Raw genomic sequence first — 24,310 nt, forward strand, 5'->3', positions numbered from 1 at the left:
GCTTTGGGACTGATGAGGTAACAAACATTCAGATCTTTAGCCGAGTGAGAATTCACCCTCCTTGTGGTCATATGATGGCATGTCACAACAATACTAATCAAAATGGCTTACCGAGCCTGTGTGAACGGAAGGGCAGCTTTAATAAACTCTTTTTGAGTCTTCAAAATGGGAAAGTTCATTAGCAAATGGGGTGTTTTAATTAGAAGTAAGACATATTTCAGAAACACTGCCTGTTTTAGTAGTACAGACTAGAGATGTGATGTAATGCAATGAAATGATTTTATTTGTGGGATTTTTTGTTAGTGTAAATTTTGTATAATTTTGTATTTATTTAGCTATATAAATATTTGGGGGTAGCACGGTGCCTCAGTGGTTAGTAATGTCACCTCACAGCTAGATGGTTACTGGTTCGGGCCCCAGCTGGGTCAGTTGGCGTTTCTGTGGAGTTTGCATGTTCATCCCCTGGTTTGTGTGGGTTTCCTCCGGGTGCTGCAGTTTCCCCCACAGTCCAAAGACATGCGCTATAGGTGAATTTAATTAACTCAATTGACCATAGTGTATGTGTGTGGATGAGTGTGTATGGATATTTCTAAGTACAGGGTTGCAGCTGGAATGGTATCCGCTGTGTAAAACATATGCTGGATAAGTTGGTGGTTCAATCCGCTGTGGCCACTCCTGATGAATAGGGACTAAGCCGAAGAAAAATTAATGAATAATTATACATTTGGTTACCATGACAAGCCTAAAAACATAGAAATGACAAAAAATACAACTAATTTACAGAGAAAAAATGATTAATTATTATTTTTTAAATTATGTAAATTGCTAACATTTCACATTTCTGCTTTTATTTAAATTGCCAAATTGACTTTTTATTTTCACAAAGCAACCTACTTGATTTATTGGTTGATTCATTGATATTAATTGTGATTATGTATTTATTTATTTAAGTGATACGATGAAATTACACCACATATGTTGTAGATTAGCACTTTTTTAGTTTTGTTTTATTAAGATATTTATATAGTTTTTAATTTTAGTTTAGATTTTTTGTCTTTTTGTTTTTTCTTTCTGTATTTTTTTATTAATTTTGTTTTAAGTCAAAATTACTTTTGTTTTAAGTCAGTTTTATCTACTTTGAATAAAAAATCTTTGAAAATCATCAAAAAAAGTACTTAGAGTACAGATCAAAATAAAGAACAAAGTACAAAATAAAGTACAGAAAAAATTAAGTACTTTGGGATATATATATATATATATATATATATATATATATATATATATATATATATATATATATATATATATATATATATATATAATTTAAAGAAAGCAGTGTTGTGTTCAACCCAGAATTTTCCATTATTGTAAACCAGATCAGGATTATATCAGATGCATCAATGCGACTGATTATCTTATGATGTAGGCCTGCCAAAAGACTATACGAGTGTAAACTCCACTATTAATTTATATTTTTAGTTAAAACTGTCTGTTTAAAAGTTGATCATCAGGTTTGTCCAAACTCTTGCACACAAATCAATCTGCTTTATCTCCAGCTGTGATCTTGTTTGCAGGTGTGTGTGTATGTGTGCTTGTGTGAGGTGAACTGTATGTGGGTTAGTTAGAAAGTCAGTCATCCTATGGGTTCTTCTTGTAATCCTTTCATGAGTGCCTCATTAGCCTGTGATGGCCAAACCACAAGAGTGTTTAATCTTAACCCCGTGACGGGGAACAGACCAAATCTCCCTCTGTCCTTCTTACCACGGCCTCAAAGTATCTATTTTGGACAACAGACTTTGCTTTGCTTGATCATGTTCACAAGGCAAAACAAGTTTTTAAATCTGTGTTTGCTTGAGTGTGTTTGATCAGGTTAATCTGATGGGAAAACTTTGCAAACACGCACACACCTATTATATAAGAATAGTTTAGCATCTTCTTTTGTCTTTCAAAATACTCAAGTTAGTCCAAAAATATTGTTTGGGGTGTGAAAAGTTTCTCGTTTTTACAAATTTGATTTAAAATGCAGTTATAAATTTGGAAGTTGACAAATAACTTTTTTTCCCATAAATCTAAAGCTATAAATATACGGTGCGAAAGTTCAGTCAGGCTCTGTGTTTTTTGGCCAGGACTCTGAGTTCCATATGGCAGGACACAGAAGTGAAGTCAGCATTGTTTTATGAGCCTGCTGCCTTCATTTTAAGCCAGCATGGCTACATCTTGGATTATTGATTTTTCTAATGAATATGTCTTGACTAATGGGGGTCGTATCCTATTGTCCAGTGGCGATGTGAATGATTGCCTTTTTTGATGGTTCAAGTAAAAGAGATGTTTTTTGCTGATAGAAAGTTTCCACTGACCATAAAATAAATCAAGTTTCAACATTTTTGATAAGATGACAGATTACTGATAAAGCACCTTGACTATCCAATAAAAGTTGAAGTCATATTCATAAATTAACAACTTGCCCATATCCTACATGGTCCTAATTGTTGAAATTTTCAATAATAATTTTATAGAGATACCATCGCTTGTGATGTGTATCTACAGTAATTACACTTTTAGTAAATGATATAGTAACAGTTCAGTTACTGTCGATACACATAAATACACAAAGGCTTTTATACATTTCATCAGGTATTATATATAAATAACTCTCCTTGCTATTGTTGTTTTCATGTATAGTCTTCATGTTATCTGTTTGTGTATATCATATACTAGAACATGAATATATCAATTATTTATTAATTAAATAATAATACTACACAGCAATATCTATATCATATCTATATCGTCTACATTTTATCTTAATGATCATGATGATAATAGGTAAAAATGATAAAAAGTGCAATGTGAATAAATAATAATAATTATAATAAATACATATATAATAACAACAATAATTATAATAATAATAATAATAATAATTATTATTATTATTATTATTATTATTATCATTATTATTTATTACCATTGTTCTTCTTATCATTATTACTTTTTAATTAAAGTTCATCATCATCATTATTAAGATCAAATGTAAGACACTGTAATAATAATAATAATAATAATAATAATAATAATAATTATTATTATTATTGTTATTGTTATTGTTGTTGTTGTTGTTGGTATATATTATATTATATGATATATTAATATATGTAATGGAGTATTGTTATTAATTGTTTTGTTATTGTGATGTTATTACTCGATAATTAATTTAATTAATAGGTATACATAATTTGATGTTGATGATGATGATAAAGTACAGTAATGTTATTTATTTGAGTCTTGCATATTTTTGTTGATGATGATGACGATGATGATGATGATGATGATGATGATGAAGATGAAATGCAATAAAAATTTACAAATACAACTTTTGTACTACTACTGCCATACTACTTCTAAATTATTATTTTATTATTATTATTATTATTATTATTATTATTATTATTATTATCATTATTAATACTCATATTAATAATAATACAGTATTGTTATTAGTTGTTTATTATAATGTTATTTATTAATAGTCAAATTATGATATATTCATAATTTAATTATGATAATGGTACAGTATACTAATTAAAACAGTATTTCTTAACTATCAAACTATTAAAACATATATCAGTGTACTATTCAACATTATCTAGATTTTGTCTAGAATATTTTGTCTTGATTATGCTTATTATGATGATGAAATACAATGCAACTTTTTCAAATACAACTGCTATACCAGATTACTAAATTATTATTGCTAATGTTGTTGTTGTTGTTGTTGTTGTAGAAATGTTTAAATATTCGCATTTCACAACAATTATAATAAACACTTATCGACAGCAAAACCAAATGTGTTGCAAGATCGGACTTGTTATTTCCTAAAGAGTAGAGATGTGGAGTAGGTAACGGTTCCCATGGTGAGGCTGTCCTTTGACTAACATCTGTTGCTCGTCCGCGGCCACAATGGCCCAACTAAACCCGCGATGCGCGCGCAGGTGAAGAGATCAGCACCCGGAGCGCGCGAGCTTTTGTATTGTGTTCAATCAGAGCGGCAGCGCAGATGTGCGCAGCGCGCCTGTTCTAGACGCATTACGGTAGAGCAAACTGTCCCCTAACACATCGCCAACACAAGACACAAGCGGAGTAATTCAACACTGATTTCTCTGCGAATGAGCGAGGAACAGACGAGATGCCAAAAACTCCAGCGAGAAGCATTATTGGGACTTTAGGAAAACTCACCGTGTGACTAACAGAGAGGAAGAGAGAAGACCTGAAGCGACGAGGAGGCGTAAAGAGCCGCGTGCTTGTTCTTCATGAACTTTGAGGAGCGCTGTGACCATGCAGCCTTTGAGCTAGTGCACGATTATTGTTTCCACTTATCACCCTACTGAGTGACCAGTCTGAGGGAGAGGAAGCCAGTAAAAAGGAAAAGAAGACTAATAAAGACAGTTGTCGTTTAAAGTAATGGTCTGAAGACATCACTCATAGAACAGGATTTTTTTTTTCCTTTTTGCGTTGCTCTTCTGAAGGTTTCTGGAATCACTGGGACATTCACGAGAGCTGGAGCGACACATCCACATGGTCCAGCCGTAGAGTGAAAGTAGAGTTCTTCACAATATCCTAACAGGTTCATATACACTTTTTTACTTCTTTTTCTTTACTTCTTTGCTCCTCGCGCGATTCAGCGTTTTTAATATTAGCCTAATGTGTATTCCATATTTGAATGCACGGACGTGTTATCACACACATTTATTCAGATCAATAGAAATAAATGTTACAGTCATAGTTTTTTTCTTAGATATTTCGCCAAATGGGATACTAAAGCTCGCATTGGAACAATGCAACTTTTTTACGTGACACTTTTAAACCGGGGACGAAAGCGTGCATTTATTCTTCACGAGAGAATCATAAATCATTATGATTTAGTTACCCGCAAACTTCACTATAACAATAAATAAGAACGCAAAAGCAGTTTGGATAAAGTTAACAAAACATAGCGATTCAAACAAGTTTAATAAACATGCATCTGCGTTTGAAAATAGGCTATCGCCTGCCCTTACTTTTGATCTAAACTATAAGATGACTTTTTTGACAGATCAAATAAAATAGTTTGAGATAAATCGGTGCTATTTTACATTTGCTTTCTTTTGAAGAATGCCATGCTTCACTTACAGAAATGTAGAAATCAGATGGCCGTACAAAACTCTCATGATAAATAATTCAAGACAATAAACTGCATGTAAATATACAAGTTTAAAAAAGTCTAATCACGTTTTTTATTTTAATAATATACCTTCAAGCAATTTTTCCCCTAATTCTCCGTGTGGCTGATTGTTTTTAACAGGCCCTCAGGAAACAGAGAGCAGATCTTATGTAAATAACTCATAACAATCCGTAAGTTTTCATTTTTATCAAATAAACCGATTTTTAAAACCGACTATTTAAAATTATAACGTTTGTTAAAACCCAAAAATCCAAGGGACATATTGAAAATATTTATAGTTGTTTTAGTGTCATTTGTACCGGTGTGTTATTAAGACAATATAATATAAAGATGCAACGCATAAACTACTTTAAATACATTAACTCGGCATTCATAATTATTTATAATCACTAATTTAAGTGTATTGATTACCGCGAAATACAATGACATTAGTAAAGTTAGTATTGGCGCAAAAGCAGATTTCCCCAAAAAAGGGACGAACGTTATTTACCTCATTACTTACGTCAAAAGAACGTATCATAATTTAATATTTTATTTTCATTAGTCAGTTTTGCTTCACTTTAGTAATTAACAGACAGGTTGATGACAAACTTTAGTGGATTAAAAACATAATGCTTTTATTTTGAGTTTCATTTACAAATGAATGAGCAAGATTAACTTTTGTTTTTAATTATTTACACAGTTTTTCATGATTTTGTATTCGTTTCGTAATTAAATCAGCGATATTTCGGCTTAAAATCTCTAAAATAAAATAATAAAACTAAACTTGCAACAATTTCAACATTTGAGTACGGGGCATAAAGTGAATCTGCAGAGGGAACTACAGCTCACGAGTTGAACCAAGTGTACTGTTAAATCGCACTCTTCTTGACTTATCCCTATTCAGTCTTTTTCTGCAAAACCAAAAAATATACATCATCATCATCCTCATAATCTGGCAGTGTGCATGTAAATCTCATGTTATTAAGAACTGATTGATGGAGCTTTTGACACAATTAATTTAAATCTCATATATAAGTGAATGGCTTAATTCACTTTTAGCATTTACGACTTAGTTCAAACATTTATTAAATCACATTTGTTAAGTCTAAGAGATAGCGTTATATTATTTACTTTGATGTCAAAATGTTTCTGATAATTTTAATTTGTTTAATCATTGTAATTATTTCATCTACATAATTACTGACAGCATTTAAAAGCACATAAAAGAGCTTTTGAAATTGTTTATGAAAGAATGCTTGCATAGAATATTTTGTTTATTTCCACACACATTTTTTTTGTGTTAAGATTATTTTTTATTGAACTATGTTACATTCCACGCTGAAAACACTTTTTTTTAAACTCAGTGCTTTACTTTTGTGCGTTTACAATGTCCGTTTACTGATATATTGCCTCTTATGATAAACAGATTCCCTGCTAATTGAAATGTGACATGTGTAGATGAACATAAGCATAAAGTGATGAATACAATTTCCATTTCATCTGCTTGTGTGTGAGATGAATAGAGTGATTGAATGATGTTATGTGCTTCGAGTTAAAGTGATAATTCATGAAGTTGACAAAGAATAAGGCAGATTGTTCAGGGAGGGCATGAAAATGACAGTAAAGTGGGTAATTTAGTTATTTGCATGGCCGTCAAGCAGCTGCAAGCGGCAATAGCTACACCTCAGCCGATAGTTTTAACACTCTATTTCTAACGGCTCACACCAGACTAGTGTAAAGTTCAGGATTTTAAGTGATACATCACTAATTTTCTGTTAAGTGATTGTTTTATGTTGTTCTTCAGGTTCATAAAGACTACATACCTGACTTTTGGAGGTCTTTCGAATGTTATTTTGATAAATGTGTGGATTGCATGGCAGGCTGGTGTTGAGCCCTCTGTGGGTATTTTTCTGGGTAAAGAAGGTCAGGAATGTGTTTGTTTTGGAAAACGATGTTGAGACTAACCTGATGCCAGGTGTAAATTCAGGCATGTAGCTTTTTGATGCATATTTTAGGAACATTTGCTGATTGAAACTTTATTTGAACAACCAAGTGCAAATATATGTTGGAGTGTACTGTGCGAAAAAAGCATTTAGTGTGTGTGTGTGTGTGTGTGTGTGCTCTCGTTCAAATTCAGATGAGCCTCAGTCAAGTGATTTAGTGGTAAATTTAAGTTTTTCAACACCACGGGTGGTTTTAACACAAAGCACTCTGCTTCTTGTGAAGCACTGTCCCTTAGACCCTCACATGGCATTTTCACCATTAAACTCTTGTATCGCTCCAAAAAATAATGTTAGTTTTTACAGAAGTGCAGTTTTAACCAAAGCATGATGAAGAGCAATCTCTTAACAGATCAGGATAGTTTTTGTCAGATGTACTTTTGGCTAACTCTTCTCTCCAAAACATGTCTGTGTGAAATATGTCATGCCTACGTTCTCCCTTTCATATTTCAGCTGACCTTACGTGAAAGGTCAGGCTGGAATTTTTACGCTCGTTTGCGCCTTTGAACGCATCAGCTCCGCCGTTGACCAGCGGCAACCACCAGCCGTAGATTAAACATGTGGTTTTAATTGGAGATGTTATTTGGTGGAACAGCGCAGCTGAGCATTTTTCAGTGTATGTGAATAATAAATTACGCACGTTTTTAGACTGTGAGGGCTGCTTTTATTACTACTCAGAGAGTGGTGTCATTTTCTCCCCAAACTCTGAGCCCTAAAAGGGGAAAAAAAGGAGCTAACTACACCAAACAACTGACACTGAAGCCATTTCAACCAACTGCAAATTAAAAACTGCAAATAAAAAAAGAGACCAGACTGACGGATGTTTTCCAGATGACAGTGTTGATCTGATTAGCTATCGAAATGGTCTGGCGTTAACTGTTTCAACTTTGAGACAGACCAGACTGCTGTGCGGAAGTGCCGTCTAGGCTATCCGTCAGCTGAAGATGCTGCTGGATGCTGTTTTCTTATGGTCTATTTGTTCCAAATGTGAATTTAATTCTCCACTTGAACTCTTAAGCACAGCTTCTCTTCCCCGTGACCTCAGTGGCACTTTTTTTTTTCACTTTCTTGGTTTTCGCGCACAAGGTTTCCTGTGTGGAGAGGCTTCACGCCGGGATTCGGGAGAGTGCCAGGCTGTTATGAGGTGATGACTGTCTTAAAGAATGACCCTAGCATTTGCTTGGAGAGAGGAAGGGCCCATTTCCGATGAGCTGGGGAAATGTGGTAGAGGGAAAAGCAGGGTGTTCACTGGACGGAAATGACAGTACTTGAGTCTGAGGCGTTGATCATTACTTCGCTATATCCATTAGCAGAGCACCTCAGGAGAGATTACTGGCAGCTTGAAGCTGCAGGCACGGGTGGAAAGTGAACTACAGTATGGTCAATCACACTTTTAGAAAGAGTTATGCCTTTTTTTTGGCCAAACAAATTCAGGTACCTGTTGTTTTGATAAAGAACACATGTATTGATAAGTGAAACCTAGATAGCGAGTCAGGATGCATCTTGAAGTAGCTCCCTGTGGCCACCGAAGCTGCTTCTGCTAACTTCGCGTTCCAGCTGACAGCTGTATTTGTGTTATGGATTTTCTCTCAGTCCGCTGTCTCCCCCCTCGAGCCTTCACCCCCTCCTGAAGGGTCTTTATAATGCGACTCGCTGTATATTTTAAAAACCCTAGCATAACGTTGACAAGCCATCATGTCCGTCAGAGAACATCAGTAAAGCTCTTTGGGAAAGATGGGAGCAAACTTTCGGCACTGTCACAAAAGATGTGACTTGATGATGGACTGACAGCTGCGGCTTGTTTGAATGCGTCTCAGTAAAGTTTTCCAGCACTTCTATCGCTGAAACAATCCCGCTTATGACGCCAATGCTAAGCTCTCAAAACAGCGATAGCGATTACTGAAAACTTCTGCCTTAACAGGAGAGGAGAAAAGCTCTGATGTTTTATTCTTCTGCTCGTTGCCCGGCTTTGTTTGGCGGCAATGGCGGGAGGAATTCCTGTCAGTGTTGCCGGCCGTGGTAAACCTTAGTCCGGGTTTAAAACTCTAATCCACCCCCAGCTGCCGAAGGTGCGAGCGGTTTGTTCCTGAGGGAGATTCTGGCTCCGCACTGTACGCTTGGATAAATCCCCCTCCCCACTGTGTGACCATATAAGTAATAACCATATAAATGCATCTAATTTTCATTCGCTAATCCGTAAAGTAGCAGCGGAATGGAGAAGTGTTGGTTTCTTTTATGGTATTAGTAATGGGTAACAAGGGGATGCCTACTTAAGTTATTTGCATTTGAAACAGACGAACGTGATACATCTTTTGACAGAATTATCTTTTAACCACGTGTAAAACAAAATCAGATTCATCCTTCCGTTTTTTTTATTGATTGCATGCGCCTCGCTTCTACCTTGGATTTCCTATGCACAACTTTATTACAAACCTACAAAAAATAGCATTTTTAGAATGTTATAAATACCTAAATCCATGCGTGTCTTTGTGTTGTGTAAAGGCTTGTCTTTTTTTCTTTATTTCTGACACTCTTGTGGTGAAGTGTCTTCTCTTAGTGGGGGGTGAGGAGCGTGAGGAGTGTAGCGCAACACAGGAAAAAAGGCATGTTATCTAGCGCTAACAATCAGACGCCAAATAATGTGAGAGATTTTATGTATGGACGGAGTCAGATGCGAGAAAAATCTTGTCTTGTACCATTTGTAGAAATTAATATAAAATATATTTTAATCATCCAAATCTTGGAAACTTGTTTGTTGTGATTTTTGATTAAAATTAAGATGGCTCAGAAGGAAGAATAAACGTTTTAGGGTTTCAGAAAAATTAGGATTGTTTCCTGCTCTTTAAACAGTGCGCTGCGGACCGTTGGTTCAACTTGCCTTTTGCTCTCGGCTGTGGTCTGTGAGCATTGTTGACCAGGGGACATCTGCCACTATATTATCCCCAGCTGTTATCTGAATAATTGTATAGTAACCCCCCTCCACACACAGGCAGCCCCTCTCTCTCTCTATTCATCGGAGCGCTAGAGGGAGAAGTCAGGGAGAGTATTTTCCTACTGAGGGGTCGTGGAGGGAAGGAGGGGTGGATGGGTTGGAGGAGCCGGTCAGACTTCATACCGGTTGAGCTTTTCTTGCTGGTAGGTTGGGGCAGGATGGGGCTCTGTACCGGTATGATGTCTGCCCTCGCGGTCACTGCCAGTCGGCTGACATCTGTAATGGGATTCTACATCTATACCCCTTCTTCCCTGGGAAATAACCTAGCCACTAAACCTAGGATTACCACTCTTGTCCAAGACTTTTCCACAGGAGTGGATAAGTTTTGTGCTTTGTTTTTTTTTTCGCTCACAAAATTTTTAATTTCCCTTCCCAATTTTTAATTTTCCCAAGATTTTTTATAGGTTATTTATTGAGATTACAAATTATGTTTCATTTACACTTCCTATTTTTAAAGACTTCATAATTATTGCATGCATTTTTAGAGTAATTAATACAGATTTTTTTTTTTTTAAGGATCATGCAGCAAGAAAAACATTAAATATAATTAATTTACAGTACTTTAAAATTACATTTCAATAGTGAATGTATATAACTATGCAGTATATGCAAAATGTAAACTTATAAAAAAATCTCAGCAATTTTCAAAAGTAATTTTGGTTGTTTTACTTTTCTAACCGTTTATGTAGAAAAGAAGTCTTGTATTTATTGAGTGTAGATTTAACACTGTGGACTTTATAGCAGAGCTTCAACAGGTTCTTGCACTTATGACCTACTATACAGTGATATTATTTGAACCAGATTAGCGTTCGCTTAGTAAATAAATAAATAAATATGTCAAGAGGGATTTTTGAGCTATTTTCCATTGATGTCCTCTTTGCAGCTATTTGATAGGCTTTATCCAGTCTTTCACACTCACTTCCACCCACATAGCGAAAAGGCAAACTGCAGCACTGGTCTGTTTTCAACTCTGATCGCCGGATGACACCAGGGCGACTTGAAGTGGTGCGACCTCTCGAACTCTTTCTTTCTTACCTCTCTTTTACTCCATATTCTTTAAATCTGTGTGTCGGAAGACATTTGTGCGCAGACATCTTACCTTTTCAAATTAATTAGTCTCCTGGCATCCTTGAACTCATGTTGAAAGGGGACTGAATACTTTAATTAAAAAAGGAATGATGGCCGAATTCATGTTCCTCCACACACATGCGTTTTTTTTTTTTTTTTTATGATGGAGAATTGCATTGCTGTGATATTGGGATGACATGGCATTCTATGGTAATTTTTCACTTTCAATTTGAATTACCTTTTCTGACATGACCCATGCCCTGATTTTATTAAAGGAATCTACATGATAAAAGTTGCAGATAACTCCAGATAGAAAGGTGTTGCGATTGTAAGCTTCATTTTGAAACTAGCATACCTAATCTTTACTTCATTTCTTTTCAATCAAGCGATCATTTTTATCTGATAAAATGGTGACGTGATGAAAGGCTGAAGCCTCAGATGTAAACCTATTCCTTGTATTAAAAGCTGATTAAATTTGTTTAAACAGTTTGCTTGCTGTGTTTTATCATGTTCAGACGTTTCCACAAATTGTCTGTATGTGTGTGTGTGTTTTCTCTTAATAGGTCGTGAGGAAGGACTTTTTTCTTCATTTGCTGTTTAGTTGCAATAATTGCTGTTCGCTTTATCGAAGAAAAAAAAAATTAACTCAGTTTCTGAAGAACAATTAGAGAAAAATGTTTTTGAAATCTTTAGATAAGAAGAAATGGGACATTATGATCACTGTCCATAGGTGGGCTTTTCTCCTCCATCATTTCAACTATCACAGCTTTTTGCCTTCGTTTTTCCGCACTCCCAGATTTCTTTTGAAGTATTCACAATCTTCTGCTATTTGATAAATCACAAATGCAGTATTTTTCAAGGACTAATACTATTTAATGATTTGCTTTAAAGCAATCGGCTCTTTGCACAACAAGCTTACAATATCAGTGAACACATTTCTTAGCCTATACACACACACAAATATATATATATATATATATATATATATATATATATATATATATATATATATATATATATATATATATATATATTTTTTTTTTTTTTTTTTTTTTTTCGTGTACATTTTTACATTGAATTCCATTTAAAAAAATCTGTGTGAAATTACTACTTAATTCTTGTATTTCTATCCATGGTTATAATGTTGACTCACTCCTGCTCTTCGCATACCAGTAAATTGGTTTCTAACCTTAACCAAATTTAACCTCGCTGGCAGCAAAGGCACTTAAATGAAGTACATAGTAACTACAGTGATATTATGTTTGACTTTTTTTTTTTGTTTGTCAATAATTTATTTATTAGTTTTATTATTTATTTATTTTGTCATAGTTTTAGATTGTTATTTTATAGTTTTGACAGTATTAGAGTGGAAAGGAAGGCAGAAATGATTACAGTGGTGAGTTAGGCTGAGTTCGACATCTTTATGAGGCTTTGTGCTTTTGGGCGTTTGTAAAAAGCTGGCCAGAGAGAAGTTTCCAGAAATCCTCAGTCGCAGTACATCTCCTGGGTGCTATTAGACTGAAACGTCTGCGAGTGTGAACCTCCACCGTCCCTCCCGGTGACGCTCCGCGGTTTAGAGCAATCACTTTCCGCACACCAGCTTGCCATGGCTAATTTCAAAAACACAGCCGTGGCCTGTCCCTCACGAGAAAAAAATCCCAAAGTAGGAAAAAAAAAAAACAAAATATAACATAAACCCTTTAGGCAATGTATTTGATCATTTGGATATAGTTTCAGGTCGGATTCTGGTTCGGAAACTGGTTCAATCTTGTTCATATTAAGGGCTGCCACCTCAGAAGTGAGGTGTTCAACCCATTCAGCCTCTTCACTTTGTCCAAAAGGTTAATTGTATTTGAAACAGATTTTTTTTGACGGGTCATATGAAGGAGACTGTGAAAAAGTGAAAACCCCATGAGGTGGCTGTATTAGGAAGCAAAGCAGCTCTTGATTGACTGCCGGTAAGCCGAACCCCTCAGCGGAGTAATCAGCATCCCCCCCAATCATTCAATAAACACCTAATCAGACTAATTGACCCTCTCCCTGTAGGAAGCGAAACCCTCACCCCTTGATGGAGATGATGTGGATGAAGAGTGGTCTGGCTGCCCTCTGTTAAGGTCTCCAACTTTTCAATAGGCATACCGATAATCCACTTCTCTGCTCGGTAAGACTAATAGGCTGAAAACAAAGGTTTGCGTGTGGTCAGTTGAGCTTTGGAAAACTGTGTACTTCATGTTATGGAAACCCCCCAAAACAAACGGTGAAATGTGAGGAATTTGATAAATGCTCCGATTAGCTGGCCACCCTATTTTACAGATAAAGAATGAGCATAATGCTGGGGGAGGAGGGGAGAATGAAAGAAAATATATGTGGCTGTTCCAGTAAAAAATAGAATTAGTGTCTCATCACCTGTTTTATCTCTGTATATTAATGTGTCGTCCTCAGCAGCTCATCCCAAGGTTGTCTGGCGAAATCGTTTTAGCGCCGTGTGTGTTGGCTGACTTTCAGAGCGACGCGCCTCTCCAGCCGAAGCCTCCTTCCCACCCGACTCTGACATGCGGTGTCTTATCTTCTTGACAACTTTGTCCACAGAGACGTTCCAAAGATATTGATATTACAATGTATTTTATTGTAATGAAATATGTGTTAAGCTTTGCTTTGTCAAATATGACTTATCACCCCCCTTAGATCCTCTGTCTGAGGAATCTGGGATGTCGTACTGTTAGAGTTGCTCGGAAAAACCTAAAAGGGTCATAAAAAGAGCTGCTCTTTTTTTTTGTGCACGCTAAGTGCTTTTGTATTTCAGTTTGATTTCTTTTCTAGAGGAGAGTTGTGAGTTTTCTCAAGAGATGGCGACTTTTTTCAGAATTCTGAAAAGCGCATTTGTATCTTTGGCTTCTCTTCTTTCTTTAATTTGGCTAAAGGTTCACCTCCAGCTGAGACAGCAGTTCAGAAACACCTCAAATATATGTACACACACACGCTCACACTCTGCCGGATTATATGAGGAAATAATTCCATACAGTCATCCATCCTACAAAAGCATTATTCTCTCGTTCTGTCTCTCTTTTTTCCTTATATTCCTGTCTGGTAATGAGAATGTGTTAATGAGAGTGAGAGATCTTTTGGGTATAGCGTAATTTATCAGAAAGGCGTAGTTAAAAAAAAAAAAAGGAGGGAAAAGAATGAGAGAAGAGACGGCCCTTCAAAGAAATTCTATTCTTCTTATTTCTGAATGTTTGATGAGACATTGAAAAGTTTTCTAACGTCATGCGGCCCGAACAGTACAGAACAGTGCGCTGTCTAATCACGCTTCACAGAAAAATGACTTCCAACCAGATTTAATTAACTGATAAGAGGGGCTTCAAATTAATTTTTCAAGGATGTTAGATTTTGATTAAGAAACTCCTAAAAGAAATAGACGAATAATCAATTTTTTAATCAACTTACTCAAATGGTAACTGGTTAATATGGTAATTCTGGCAATTAGGGCAAATGTTGTAGAGCAGCATTTTCAATGCATCCTTGTAAAGAAATTATAATATCTTTACATCTAATTATCACGCTTATTTAATTTTTTTTTTTTTGTGTGTGTGGCTACCTCTCAATTTCACTATTCAATTTCTTTTCTCTTCTACACCTCTTTCATTAGGTCTGTATTCAAATGAGAAGTTGGAGATAGTATTAAAATGAGACTTTGAAAGCACTGAATGGAGTCTTTCAGCAATCCATATTGGACGGATATTGGGTTGAAGGGTGTGTGGAGATGGGGTGTCGAAAAGGAAAGTGTTAAATTTAATCCTGATCGTTTACATTAAAAGCAAAAACAACCTTAAAATTTCATAAGCTTTTCGTCGCCTCTGTAGATTACATGAATTACTGGCATGAACTTCTACTTCAGGCTTATTGATTCTGAATGGATGTTTGCCTTAACAACCAAAGGAATGAGAAAATGGTTGCACTAAAAGTATGGAAGTTTTTAATTGCCATGCAACTAAACAGAGCTTGTGAAAAACAGGGCTGGAAAGTTTCCATAACATTTTTAAATGTACAGTTGGAGTCAGAATTATATTGATTTTCTTTTTCCTTTTCAAATAAATTTCCCAAATGTTGTTTAACAGAGCAAGGAAATTTTCATAGTATGTCTGATAATAGTTTTTCTTCTGAAGAAAGTCTTATTTGTTTTATTTCAGCTAGAATAAAATAAGTTTTTATTTTTTTTTAAACAATTTTAAGGTCAAAATGATTAGCCCCTTTAGTCTATATATGTTTTTGGTAGTCTACAGAACAAACTATCGTTATACAATAACTTGCCTATATTTGCCCTAACCTGCTTAGTTAACCCAATTCACCTAGTTAAGCCTTTAAATGTCACTTTAAGCTGTATAAAAGTGTCTTGAAAAATATCTAGTCAAATATTATTTACTGTCGTCATGACAAAGATGAAATAAATCGGTTATTAGACATGAGTCATTAAAACTATTATGTTTAGAAATGTGTTGAAAACTCTTCTCTCTGTTAAAAAGAAAAAGGGGGAAAAATAAACGGGGGCTACTAATTCGGGGGGTAGGGGGGTGGGGGGGGGTAATCATTATGACTTCAACTGTATGTGCATTTGTAATGTAACTTGTCCTCATGAAGACATTTTTGAGATTTATACAATGCTGAGCCATCTTTAAAATATAAAAAATTGTTATTTTATTGTAATAACTTTCCACTCTTTTTTTTTACTGCATTTCTGATTGCATGCAGCCTTATTAATAATTTTTAAAAGCTAAAATAAACAGTACCACAGTTGTAGTTTTATTTATTTTATTTCTGTATTTATTTTTTAGCATTTTTGTGTGAGCTACTATCAAAGACGTATTTGTTTCATTCACTGTGGACTGCCCACGTGCTTCGTCACAAGAAAATATTGACGAAACTTTTGAGTGCTGCCTTAAAAGGCTCGAAACTGGCTTCCTTTGCCTTTGAACTTGCTCGCACAAGTGGCTAAGTAGCTTCTTGAACGGGGCCCGGCTGGCAAAAACTCAATATTGAACGTACATATTCAATTAGCAAAACTCATTAGCAAAACTTGGCGTTTGTTGTTGTTTTTTTTCTCTTTCTCTCTGGCACAGAATTAATGGTTTTGATATGCTAATTAGTGAGTAATTTAATTTCAAAAGGCCTCAATTAACAGCGGCGTTGTGGACACGATGAAGTTAAGCAGCGTAATCTAATTTGCATTAGTAACGAGCAGGGAGTAATTAGGGGACTAATTAGACACTTCAGACAGCACTTGTGTTTACTTTCTTAATGAAGTGGAGGGCTTTTTTTCCGTGGGAGCCAGAGTGTGCCAAGCATCAGAGGGGTGGCGGGAGTGGGTGGGGGCGGGGATTTGGCACTAGGAGACGAGTGGCATATGGCGTACTGATCAGCTCCAATTACAAACCCCGCTACCTGTCACGTTAGTGGGCTGGCGACGCGTGTCGTCAGCCGTGCCCGGTCTCGAGTGCCAGTATGATGCCGATTCTACATGTGTCGGGATAAACGCACGACATCACAGTCCAAATGGAACCTTCTGGTGGAATTTCACCGCTCTGGCTCTGCACTCTGTCTGATGAGGTCATAGCGCAGGGACATGTCAGAGCCATTACGGCCCTGGCTGGATCGGTTTAAAAATTTGTACCAGGGAAGAACCTTCTGCAGCAAATACCAGATGGCCCTTCGTTCATAGGAGACGGAAAGTTTTTTTTTTCACATCTTGAAAGAGATCCAGGCTTCAGGACGGTAGCAGATGGAGAGGTATCGGGGGCGCAGACTGTTGATGCACGCTGTGACCTGGGCTGTAGTTTGTCTTGCTCTCAATAGTCTCATGTAGCCACTTTATCACATGAGTGACAGGATGGAAATGCAATGAAAAGGAGAGAACACGGCAGAGGAGGTCTCTCTGTCTCCCCTCGCTCTTCCATTTATCTGTCTTTCACTCACTTCCTCTCTCTCTGTTTAGCTTACTGTCTGGTCATCTGTTTTCCCTACATCTCTTTTGGGGTATAAGCAGACTCTCTGATAAATGGATATTTGGCCATGGGCTTGGTACACAAGCCAGTGTTATTTTCTCAGCCGCTGCGTCAATAAGAAGCCCTGCTTCTCCAGGAGTATCCAGGCAGCTCGCAAACATTCCACCAGCTTTTCCAGGCTTTGTCCGGCAGGCGAGTATAAATTATAGCTTTGCTTTTGTTGAGCATTAGTCTTCTTAAAGTGACCACACACTGTGGACTCCTTCATCCTTGGCACTACAATTTTTTTTAAATGTCTGATCAGGGATCAACAGGGCTCTCTTTTAAGTTCACTTTTACTTGGTCTGCCAACATTTTACTGGCCCGCTTCAAAAGGATGATGCAATGCATTTTTATTAACCTTTATTTAATAGTAAGACTGTTAATAAACATTGTTTATTAACCCTCTACATTTTTGTCTTTACAAAAATTACTTTGTACATTTTAGTGGGAAGATTGCCTATTAATAAATTATGTACAATATCGGCAAAAGTACACTGTAAAACTTAAAAAGTTAAGGTAACTCAAACCATTTAGAGGAAACGGATTGCAACAAACCATTTAAGTTCAAAAACTAATCCTAATGAGTTTTGTGAACTTACTTTATTTGAGTAAATGTGCAATTTGAGCACAGGAAAACACAATAAATGAAGAGAACTCAAACCAGCTGAGTTCTGTAAATCCTTATGAGTAAGGACAACTCAAACTATTCGAGAAAACTAATTGCAACAAACAATTTGAGTTAAAAAAAATCTGAGTACTGTAAACTCTATTAATGAGGTATTCAATTAACTCATTACCTTTAACACTGAGTTTAAAACTCTTTTCAAATGAGTAGAATTAACTTTCAGTCAATTTTAAGTTAACTACACTCATTTCCATTGATAAAGTTAACTGTTGGGTTTTACAATGCAGCATTTTGAGTTGGTCCAAAACTCTTGCACTGTGATCCCAGGGTCAGCGGGCTATTCTTAATTTTTGAGCCATGCTGACTGATGCAAGAGGCACTAAGGTCAAATGGGATGCCATATAGATAAACAGTAGAAAGGCCTCAAGTCATCATTTGAAGTGCTCATTTATTTGAATTTGTGCTGGCCCCCATTAAATTGTTGAAAAATGATGGTAAACAGTGTGGCTTGTGAGTGTATTCACAGAAGTCTAATTGAGGGCTTGAGTCTGTGCACTGTTAAAACAGAGGCCCCCTCAGGATGCTGGGGCCAAGCTCGATTTACGTATGAACACTAACTGCGAGCAAAGCAGCCCCAAAATTTCCGATTCCTCATGTCGTCTGCATCCTTAGTGGCATGTGGCTTCAGGTTTCAGGCGGATTTGTTTTTGGATACAGTAGAGCTGTGAAGTTGGCCCGCCTGTCAGGAAGGGTGGAGCTGCAGGTGAAAAAGAGGGCAACTTTGATTGACATCTTTAAAGTGGGTGGGATTAGAGTGTTAGTTGTGAGAGTCTACTATGCACAAATTATTTTAATATTGGGATTATATTGCTCCACCCACCCCAAATGCTGCTTTTAATTGCCAAACTATATTCCAGATTCACTCAACCTTTATATGATTCCTGGAACGGGACCAGGTTTTGATTTTTGTATTATGCTTTTGAAGTTGAGGTGAAATCCAAACCCTTCCCTGTTTTAACAAGGCGACTGACTCATTGGCTGCTGGTTTAGCAATGGACCACGCAGACCTTAGTTACTAGGTTTTTCACCCAACTTTCGTGCTTTACGACCAGCCGCTCTGTCGATGTGTCTAAACGCGTTGCTCTCTATTACTTCTGACAGGCATGAGGAGTAAATTAATGCCGCTGGCGGTGCGAGATCTCCCTGGCTGGGACAAGATTTCTATTTCTCAGATACTATCCGCTGTGTCGACTAAACACTAAAAACAATTACAGGGCACCGTAAACTACAGCTCCCACGAGCGGGAGGCTCAAATGACTCAATATTGCCAGGATTACGTGCTCGCTTTTAATATTTACATGATCGGAAGCTACTTCTTAGGTTCCCTAAATACTCACAAGTCAGGTCTTTTTCCTCCAGGTGGGGCTCGTCCCTATCAGGACTCCAAAACAGAAGGCTACTGGCAAATTACCCTCACAGAGGGGATCAAACCGGTTGTCCCAGACACTGAGATCACATACAATAGAGGATCGGGAGGGGAAGAGAAAGGGGGGACGACAAATACGCAGCTGCCTCAGCCACCCCAAATAGCATTGTTATTAGAGTAAGAGCAGCAGAAAAGAGGGGGAAAAACAACAGTGAAAAGAAAGGGTTATGTTTGTCAAGTCCACAAAACCACAGCAGCTGTAGCGGCAGAAACCCTTTCACAGCAAACCGTCCTGTCAGTCAAACACAAACTTAAACACGCTTTAATAACAGGTCCTAGTGTCACTCTAAGTTAAGGTTGGCTTTATCGTTCCACCTTGTAAGACACATACTCTCCTGTCCAGAACGTGTTAGCCGTCGCACTAACCTCCACAGAGAGAAATGAGATAGGGGGTCAGGAAGTCTGCTAGTCTTTTGCAGAAATAAAGGGCGTCGTAAATGGGGTCTGACTCGAGGTTGGCAAGAGCAATGCGATTCATGTAAATGACATCCAGGGCTGCAGAGTGAAAGGGAAAGAGGGAGGGATTTCGTGTACTGTAGTTTCTTCCAATGGTGTGCTGTGTTTAATAGATCCTATTTTTGGGTAAATAATTCTTCATGCCTGAGAGACTACAAGGAAGGCATGTGAGATATCATGAATCAATTCACTTTTTGTATTATTATTATCATTGTTATTAGTATTATTATTATTTTTATTATTATTATTATTATCCTGAAACTTTTCACTTTTTGTAAATCACTTGTATCAGTTGTGTCTTGTTTTTGTACAATGCTTTGATTTACCCACCTTTGGGTTGCCCTTTGCTGGTGATAGGTTTATTACTATTACAAATGGCTAGAGCACAAAGAAAATGAATATTCTTTAGCACCTGAGCATGAGCCTTAAGTGCCGTATTATCTGTATTTCATGTGCCTTTGCCCATTTAGTAAAGGACCTTGCTTTTGCTTTGGGCTGGTTAGGTGAATAAGGATGATTAAGCCATATTGCATGCGGTGTAGGTGTTGATGTAGCATCTGCTGCTGTAAGGTTCCACAGGAGCATCAGGTTAGGGTAAGGGTGGGAATGATAGTGCCGCTACATCTCCCTCTTTTCGCTTCGCCTGAGATTTGGTGTAGATTTAGTACCGTGCATTAACCCCGGCACGGTTTATAGAGTCGCCTCACATGTCCGAGAACGTTTCATGAGAGGAATATTAATCTTGGGCGCCGTCGTACAAAGACCTGCCAAGCCAAACTTTCTCTCTCCACTCTCTCTCTTTTTCTCTCGCTCCAGCCATCTTAAGACGGAACTGAAATTGCCTACCCGAGGTAAATAAATTACTTTCATCGATTGGTGTAGTTAGAAACTGACTTTATCACAGTTTCACTTGACAAGAGTCGGATCCCGGCCTGATAAAGCGCTTCAGTATTAGGGCTTGTAAAATCAGCGCTCTGTTTCTCGATGGCTATCGCACTATATTAAAACAGAGGAAAATGCAAAAGCGATGGCCTCCGCTATCTAAGGTGTCCAACTACACACAGTCTGAGATATGCAAATAAGTGTCTGGCTTACGGTGGCTGCTGTGTGGAATATTTTCAGGGGAAGGATTGACAGTGCTGTGAATCTCTCTGTGAACCTGTGACATTATAATTTAGGTGTTATGCTTGGCATGTTGAAATGTTGGGTGACACTGTTAATCATTTATGATTGACGACTTGACTTGCTTAGGAAACTTCGAATTAGAATTCCTGAAAATGGTTTTCACTGGTTTTATTGCTATTACTGTTGCTCATACTTGAAGTTGAAGATGATTTTAACCATATTCAGTGCTGGAAAAATTAACATACTTAAAATGTCACTTTATAATATCTGTATTTTTGTATTTTATGTTTTAATAATAGTACAAAAATCATATTTATACTAGGTTAGAAACTATACTGTCATTCTGGCGTAATAATCAAGAAACGTTAATGTCATACTATGACTTCAGCAAGCACAATTATATTACATTCGTAGTAAAATCAATCTTGAATATTCATTTTCAATTGGTCTTAGTATTTAGTTCCTGCTGCTCTGCACATGAAGTTTGGCCAAAGGAGAAATGGTCAAGCCCAGCTGAGCCTGTTTTCTTTCAAGGTTTTTTCCTTCACTTTTGACAATCGGGGAAGTTTGTTCCTCGCCACTGTTGCCACTGGCTTCTTAGAAGGGACTTGTGAAGTTACGCATCAAGGGATTTGCTCTTCAGTGTTTGGACTTTCAGCAGTGAAATTTAAACCACACTGAACTGAACTAAACTGAAGTTCAACTCTGAAAACTGGACTGACACATTTTCAATTTACTAGAACGTCTATGTTAAGCTGCTTTGACATAATCTACATTGTAAAAGCGCTATATAAATGAACATAAATTGAATTGAATTGAATAAATAGTACACTATGTAACTACAGAAGGACCGTGCTTACTAAAATTATCGAAACATTTAAAAAAAAAAATTCAGTCCACTTCAATGATTTATGCTAAGCTAAAAGTTTGCATTGTGGCAATCATCTTTTTCTATTTATTTATTTCTGAATATTTGAAATGGCAGTTATTCAGAAACTCTGGCTCAAGCCCAAAGAGGTTAAAAGTTCACCCCAAGGCAGTTTGAGCAAGTGCATGACATAAAGCAGAGCAACAGTGCAGTCCATAGCACATACTGCTTTAATAGAGCCACTGCCGACCTTGCCGCCAAACGTTCGAGAAAGACAAGGGAAAAGGCTATGAAGAAAAACCCACCTATGACTAAATAAATGGTTCACAATCTCCTTCCAAGCATAATGCATTTTCTCCATTATGCTTCTTCCTATGGCACAAACGAAACCCCGTTTTTCGTTCTCGTATTTAGCTAGGCTAAGTTTCATTTACAATTCGTAATAAACGTCTTATCAAACAGCAGGGGGTATTGCATCAGCCCCGCTAACCTCAGTTGTAAGGTTAAATTCAAAGCCTTCTCTGATGTGCGTAGTTTACGGAACAATAAATCCCATACACACGCTCTCTCTCTCTCTCTCTTTTTTTTAGTTTTCTCTTTTTCTTTTGTTTTTTCTGAGTCTTTGTCCTTACGCAAGACCTGACAGGAAAACTGTGACAGAGGCCTGAACACACTATCTATTAATTAGCTCCCCTTTGAGCAGACTCCCCATACACACACACTACAACCACAGCTGTCAGCTTCCTTCTCTAATGTCCAACGTCTCTTTCCGGCGCTCCAGAAAATATGAATTTTGTCAGAGAAAATTGCAGGCCTGTTTGGAACATGACAAAACAAGGCCTGCGTTTTTATTTATTTACACTAATTTAGCTCGGTCCAGGTGTTGATGTGCTGTCAAACAAACAAATGGCGTTTCATCATATAAGAGATGCAGGAGATTTCGGAATTAATTAGAAAAGCAGCATCCCAACTCCCAGGGATTTTCAGTTTGCTCATCAGTTATTTTAACAGTTAATTGCTGTGTGGGAGGGTGTTAATTGGAATTCCTTTAGATGATGTGAACTTTGCTTCCTCTTCCTTCTTTTTAAAGAAAATCATAATATTTAATTGCCTTCTGCCTTTTTAGAGAGAAATTAGCAGAATAGGAGATATTTCTGGACAAAAAGGGACGGCAAGGATCGGCTTGTGCATGCACGGAATAGCATGTAAATAGCTTGTAATTGAAAATAATGATTAAAGCATAATGCGTCTGATTGTAGGTCTTCTGTGTTGCAGTTGAGCTGATATCCTGCTGGAATATGTTCGATTTGGCACTGAATGATAGTGCGGCGGTTTGTACATGAAATAAGGTCAGCGGAGAGCTCACCAAGCATGAAGCATGGCGTATCCACCACACGCTCGTCCCTCAAGACATTTCTGATGTGAAATGTAGCGTTCTTTTGCTTCTCTGTTGTGCAGGCTTGTGCATTGGCCACAGCTGCAGGCATTCCAGCACGGCGGTCGCAGGATCCTCGTAAGTGTTCCAACTTGTTGGCAAAGCTTAAAAATGACACAGTTCCTGGAAAACTGTCTGAAGAAGATGCAGTAAAGGAGAAGAATGTGACGTGAGAATCTGATACTCTTTGATGGTATATATACGTAATGTGTACTTGTGCTGTGAAGGGGGAAGTTATTTGATTTGGAACATCTCTTGTATCTGATTGACTTTAGAGCTGTGATTCCTTAGGGGGCACTTATGTAGGTTTTCATGGGGTTCCCAATATTAATTTGGCTTTGCAAAAAAACAAAACAAAAGTAAAACAAACAACACATGTACACACTAGGGTACTAGGGTTGGGTGGATAGATGATGCCATCAACCATCGCTGATGACGATAGACATCACGATGCTGAGCCAGCATTACAATCCTCTGCCCCGCCCCTATTTCAGCAGCAACCGGCTCGCGAAAATTACACTTAGGCCCTGTTTACACTAATATGTCTCAGTTTTTTTTTTTTTTTTTTTTTTTTTAGGTAACGTGTTATAGCATTAGTACACTGCTTCAATCTTTCGCACTTAATGCATGTACTTAGTAATTTTAGGGAAAACCTCATATACTGTCTGTTGGTTACCAACCAAGTTTGTTGACGCCATTAAAACGTCACAGATCACTCTGCCTATTCATGCCAGAGTCCTGCAGAATAGTGATTGACAAGTGGTCGTTTGTGTACTTATCTTTATTTATTTATGATCTGTGTATTGGTTATAAAGACTATGTGGGGCAGGTAGTTGAAACGTTAGGCTACAAATAATAAATTCATTTAGAATGAATTAATTATTCAAAAATAATTAACTCACTGCCACCTTTGACGAAGACGCCATCGTCCATCTCGATGTTTCACATTAGACATCGTACGATGCCAAATAGGTCGACTTCACCCAACCCTAGTGCACACATTTCTTCTTC

The 24,310-nt window shown here is 37.2% G+C and overlaps 1 protein-coding gene across 12 annotated transcripts in view; it reads left to right on the top strand.

Moving 5' to 3' along the window:
* foxp4 (forkhead box P4) overlaps positions 1–24,310 on the top strand; it is a 471,422-nt gene that overhangs the window by 289,314 nt on the left and 157,798 nt on the right. For 4 of the 12 annotated variants that reach the window (NM_001446851.1, NM_001199491.2, NM_001446852.1 and 1 more), the window contains 1 exon segment: positions 4,148–4,624. The exons of 7 other annotated variants lie outside the window; for them this stretch is intronic. The gene's annotated coding sequence lies outside the window, so the exon portion shown is untranslated. 12 annotated transcript variants of the gene reach the window in all.

The sequence above is a fragment of the Danio rerio genome, chromosome 11 (assembly GCF_052040795.2).
Source record: "Danio rerio strain M-AB ecotype USA chromosome 11, GRCz13ab, whole genome shotgun sequence".
Lineage (NCBI taxonomy): Eukaryota > Metazoa > Chordata > Actinopteri > Cypriniformes > Danionidae > Danio > Danio rerio.